Source organism: Callorhinus ursinus, unplaced genomic scaffold (genome assembly GCF_003265705.2).
Source record: "Callorhinus ursinus isolate GAN/ISIS: 27379988/994484 unplaced genomic scaffold, GSC_fseal_2.0 scaffold132, whole genome shotgun sequence".
Classification (NCBI taxonomy): domain Eukaryota; kingdom Metazoa; phylum Chordata; class Mammalia; order Carnivora; family Otariidae; genus Callorhinus; species Callorhinus ursinus.
In genome coordinates, this window is record NW_027397194.1 from 589371 (window position 1) to 595370 (window position 6000).

General features: G+C 45.8%; 1 long non-coding RNA gene across 1 annotated transcript in view; it reads left to right on the plus strand.

The window, feature by feature from the left end:
• LOC141371934 (uncharacterized) overlaps positions 1-3465 on the plus strand; it is a 50003-nt gene extending 46538 nt beyond the window's left edge. The window contains exon 3 of the long non-coding RNA XR_012377285.1: positions 3191-3465. This is a non-coding gene — a long non-coding RNA (uncharacterized lncRNA). The remainder of the gene's footprint in view (positions 1-3190) is intronic.
• The last annotated feature ends 2535 nt before the right edge of the window (positions 3466-6000 follow it).

A 6000-nucleotide genomic window follows, 5' to 3' on the forward strand; every position in this document is an offset into this window, starting at 1 on the left:
ACGAAGAAAGACCAGATGGGACACGAGGGTAAACAGGCATGATTGTCGGGGCAAAATGGAGGAGTAGGGGCTTGCGGACTGAAACCAATGAGTGATGCCAAAAGGGATGTTTGGGGATTAGTTGTGCAGAACAAGAACGTCTGCCCTTGAGACAAAACCTTTGTATAAACTTTTGCATCTCTCTAGAGATGCCTCCGATTCCTGGAAATTGTAACTTTCTCTGGCCAATGGGGTGGCGGTTCCCGCTAGCCCTCGGCCGCGGAGCGGAAGGGCGGGCGCGGCGGGTGGCCGGGTGGCCGGCTCAGAGCTCAGCGTCACCTTCCCGTCACTGCCCGGGACGTGCGGAGTGTCATGGCGCCCGCGGCGCGCAGGCATCCTGCCCCCCGCCCCCGTCACCGTCCCGGGAATCCGGGCGGAGGGGCTGGGCCCCACAGAGTCACCTGCACGCGGTCTTTTCCTCCGTGCCTGCTCTTGGACCAGTTTTGCCCAAGGAGGGTATGCAGTGAAAAGAATGAAAGTGGAAAGGGGCATCGAGACCTTAGGAGAAACACAGCAGAGTGCAAGGCTGGGGAAAGAGGGGACATGGAAGCTGGGTAGCAGAATGTGTGTGAAAACGAGGGACAACTCGCAGTTAGGGGAAGAGATAGAAAAGCAATGATTCTGAATTAATCAAGATGCTGAGAAACGTATGGCAAGGTTGGGAGTGGAAGAGTAGTAAGGATGGAGGCGTCAAAGAAGAGAATAAACTTGTATAGGGAAATGGAGAAAAAGCACGTTGCAGGTGTAGGGGCCAAGGGCAGGCTGCCCCCAAATGTGCCACTTTGGGATATTGATTAATTTAAATAAAAGTTGTTGTTTTTTAAGATTTTATTTATTCATCTGAGACTGAGAGAGAGCATGAGCAGGGGGAGAGGCAGAGGGAGAAGCAGACTCCCCGCTGAGCGGGGAGCCCTATGTGGGGCTGGACCTTAGGACCCCAGGATCATGACCTGAGCGAAGGCAGTCGCTTAACCGTTGAGCTACCCAGGGGGCCCCAAATAAAAGTTACTTAAGGGGGCCCCCTGGGTGGCGCAGTCGGTTAAGCCTCTACAACTGGGTTTGGGCTCAGGTCCTGATCTCAGGATCCTAGGATGGAGCACCACCCCCTGCCCCCAGCATTGAACTCTGCTCAGCAGGGAGTCTGCTTTTCTGCCTCTCACCCTCTCCCTCTGCCCTTCCACTGCTTGTGTGTGCACGTGGGCTCTCTCTCTCTCAAATAAATAAATAAATCTTTTTAAAAAAATTTAGGGGAGCCTGGGTGGCTCAGTCGTTAAGCGGCTGCTTTCGGCTCAGGTCATGATCCCAGGGTCCAGGAATCGAGTCCTACATTGGGCTCCTTGCTCCACGGGAAGCCTGCTTCTCCCTCTCCCACTCCCCCTGCTTGTGTTCCCTCTCTCACTGTATTTCTCTCTGTCAAATAAATAAAGTCTTTAAAATATAGATATATATATATATATTTACTTAAGAGACAGCCTATGCAAAAAGGACACTCAGACATTCCTCTGTCCCCCTGCAAGCAGAAAATAAATCTCCCATGTGAAAGGTAGCCTCCCTGTACCAGGAGGTGAGGAGGCATCCTTACCACCAGAGATTGGAAATGTAAAGCCCAGGAGCCTGTAGAAGTAACAAAGGTAGAAACAACCTTTGTTACTTTCTACTAATTTACCACCCCAGCCCAAATTCTATTTGGAATTTCTTACTGATTGAAGCTCCCCAAGTTAAGTTTTCTTTGTATTGTCAATTCCTCAGATATATTGTCTCTGTCTAAACAGTATAAAAACTACCTACCTTGGTTATTTCTTTAATTCTCAATTTCATTATTGGGCCTCTCTGTGCACATAATAAAACATTGGGGTTTGTGGGCACCTGGGTGGCTTAGTCGGTTAGGTGGCTGCCTTCGGCTCAGGTTATGATCCCAGGGTCCGGGGTCCTGGGCTCGAGCCCTGCATGGGGCTCTCTGCTCAGCTGGGAGTCTGCTTCTCCCTCTGACCTTCCCCCCTCTCTTGTACTCTCTCTCTCTCATTCTCTCTCTCAAATAAATAAAATCTTTAAAAAAAAAAATAAAAAAAATAAAGGGCATCTGCGTGGCTCACTCGTGAAGCGTCTGCCTTCAGCTCAGGTCATGATCCCAGGGTCCTGGGATCAAGCCCCTCATCGGCTCCCTGCTCAGTGGGGAGCCTGCTTCTCCCTCTCCCACTACCCCTGCTTGTGTTCCCTCTCTTGCTGTGTCTCTGTCAAATAAATAAATTAATTAATTAAAAATAAAAAGGCTTAAAAGAAGGTCAGATACCATGAGTGCCTGGGTGGCTCAATCAGTTAAGCATCTGCCTTTGGCTTAGGTCATGATCCCAGAGTCCTGGGATCGAGTCCTGCATCAGACTCCTTACTCAGCAGGGAAACTACTTCTCCCTCTGCCTGGTGCTCCCCTACTTGTACACATTAGCGCTCTCTCTCTGTCAAATAAATAAAATCTTTAAAACAAAACAAAAGGTCAGGTACTAAATATTTTAGCCTTGATAGGGCCCTATACTCTCTTGACATGACTATTCAACTGTGACATTATAGTGCAAAAGCAGCCATTGACAATATATAAATGAAGGAATGTGGATGAGTACCAGCAAAATTTTACTTATGGACACTGAGATTTAAATTTCATATCATTTTTTTGAAGTAATCTCTGTGCCCAGCACGGGTCTCAAACTCACGACCCCAAGATCAGGAGTCACATGCTCCACTCACTGAGCCAGCCAGATGCCCCAGAATTTAATATAATTTTTACAAGTCACACAATACTATTCTTTTTTTTCTTATGAAGATTTTATTTATTTATCTGAGACAGAGAGAATGACAGAGAGAGAGAGAGAGCACATGAGAGGGGGGAGGGTCAGAGGGAGAAGCAGACTCCCTGCTGAGCAGGGAGCCCGATGCGGGACTTGATCCCGGGACTCCAGGATCATGACCTGAGCCGAAGGCACTTGCTTAACCAACTGAGCCACCCAAGCGCCCACAAAATACTATTCTTTTACATTTGTTTGCAACCACTTAAAAATGTAAAAACTATTCTTACTTTACGGGTAGTACAAAAACAGGCTCTCCAAATCCATTATTCCTGAAATAAGTGCGGCCTTTTTCCACTTTGGTATATTTGTAGGCAGAGACAGCACTGAGAAGCAAGAGCTTTCTCTCCCTCACAGAGCCTCCTTCCCTGCTCTCCTCATCTCCCCTCCACCTATGAGGATCTTCTCGCCAAAGCCTGAAAATAAGGATCTTTACTGCAGCAGTAGGGGAGGTTGGCTCCCTTTCCCACAACTCTTGAACAGTCACGTATCATCAGCCTCCAGATTTATTGCACCCCAGCCATGCTTTCTGTTTATGACCACTGGCTGCAGAAGGGGGGAAAAACAGGCTCCATTTCTAGGAGGAAAGAGGTGGGGGGTGGGAGAAACACTGGCTTTCGCAGATACTTCTTTCTAAACCAAGATTGCCTATATCTTTCTCGGAATATACAGCAACAGATTGTAAAAGTACATTCGGACAACTAGTTCTGCCCCAAACCGTGGTCTGTAAGCTAATTACTTACAGATTTCTCTTGGGAAATCAGAATGGTAATACTAAATTTAAAGTACTGTTCTGAATTGTAAATGAGGGAACATGATAAGAACCTGGCACTTAATAAATACAGCTTCTGTTATTACAGAGAAGAATATTTATTCGAGTTCCTCACATGCAACTGGAGAATCTTTGGAAGGTCTTTAGGTTCTTAAAAAGAATGAGAATCTAGCCTTTTTTTTTTTTTTTTTAATTTATTTGACAGAGAGAGACACAGCGGGAGAGGGAACACAAGCAAGGGGGAATGGGAGAGGGAGACGCAGGCTTCCCGCCGAGCAGGGAGCCCAATGCGGGACTCAATCCCAGGACGCTGGGATCATGACCTGAGCTGAAGGCAGATGCTTAACGACCTGGCTACCCAAGCGCCCACCCCCTTTTTTTTAAGTGATGACAGGGCGCCTCAGTGGCGCAGTTGGTTAAGCATCCAACTTTTTTTTCTTTTTCAAAGATTTTATTTATTTATTTCAGAGAGAGAGACACAGAGAGACAGGGAACACAGGCAGGGGGAGTTGGAGAGGGAGAAGCAGGCTCCCCACTGAGCAGGAAGCCCAATGCGGGACTCAATCCCAGGACCCTTGGATCATGACCTGAGCCAAAGGCGGACGCTTAATGACTGAGCCACCCAGGCGCCCAGAATCTAGACTTTTTAAAAAAAAAAAAATTTTATTTGTTTATGTGAGAAAGAGTGCGTGCAAACACAGCTGGCTGGAAGGTGCAGGAGGAACAAGCAGACTCCCTGCTGAGTGGGGAGCTGGGGCTCAGTGTGGAGACTCAATTCCAGCACCCTGAGATCATAACCCTAGCTGAAGTCAGACACTTAACCCACTCAACCACCCAGGCGCCCCAGGAATCTAGACATTAACACAAGACCTACAGTAATTTATCTCTGAGCATATATATTCAACTGTGAAAACAGGTAGATATGTCTGTTCCTTTTTTCTTTTTAGACAGACACTTATATGACAATACTGGGAACTATTCTAAGTGCTTTACACATATTAACTGATTTAATTTAATCCTCATAACAAATCTTATGAAGTAGACTCTATTATTACCTTCATATTACGTATAAGGAAATGGAAGCACAGTGACACTAAAAGACCTTCCCAAGATCACACAGCGTAAGTAGCAAGCAGAGCGACGACTCAAACCCAGGATGTCTGAGTCCAGAATCTGTGGTCTTAGCTATGCTTGCTTTAAAATAATTTTTAGGGACGCCTGGTTGACTCAGTCGGTGGAGCATGTGACCCTTGATCTTGGGGTTATGGGTTGGAGCCCTATGTTGGGTGTAGAGATTACTTAAGACTAAAATATTAAAAAAAGAAAGAAAATATTTTAAGGCATAGACATAAAAAGTAAAAATATGTGCATCACTGGAATTTGAGCTCCTTGAGAGCAAAAAATGGAGTTCTCCTACCACCTTCACCACAGTATCCCCAATATCTAAAACTGGGCCTGGCAACATAGTAGATCTGTAGGAATGAATAAATGAATTAATCCAGAGCCATATCCCATTGTCGATTTTCCAGGTGTTTGTCTTTCTTCTTCAGTCTTTTGCTGTCAGTGTGTTTATCTGTTGTTGCTTATTCATAGTCTTAGGGGGGAGAAAGCAAGAGAATAGCAAGTTAAGGCCCAAAGCCCTTAAAGGGCCACAAGTCAAGAGGATGAGATTGAATGGACTACCTCTTTTCCTTTAATTTTGTAAAAAATGTGTGTAAAGTTGTTGCTTTCCAATTATCTTAAAATAGCCATCTACATTTAATTGGAATCAAATTGGGTTAAAAAGCCCCCTGGAACCTAATATTTAAGAACTTTAGATTGTGATTTTAGTCAGAGTACCTCTCCCACATTTGAACATAAAAACTTACAGTATTATAGGGACAGACTATGAAAGTCAACATTCCTTCCACACATTTTTTAAATAGGTACAAATTCGATCAGCAAATCTGCATCCACCCATTCAAGAAGAATTCAGGGTTTTACACACCCATGAGATTGTGCAGATTCACGTCAAATGGAGGACAACCAAAAAGGAGGAAAAAAACAGGACAGTAAGGGAGATACAGATATTGCCTGCGTCCCTGGGTAGCATCAGCATGAAAATAAATTACGCGGGAGGAGGGGAGAAGCAGAAGAGTACAGAAGAGGAACCTTTGGTCGGCCTGCGTGATGGAACTAGTCACTTTGGAGATTTGGCAGACGGTCTAGAAAGCACGTCCTCACTCGCTGACGTAGCCTCCTAAAAACGCAGGCAGGCGGGGCTTAAGCTATGGGGTAGCACAGAAGCGAGGAGATTCTTGGGTTTCTGGGCCCGCCTCATCCAAATATTTCAGTGACTTCCTGATTCAATTT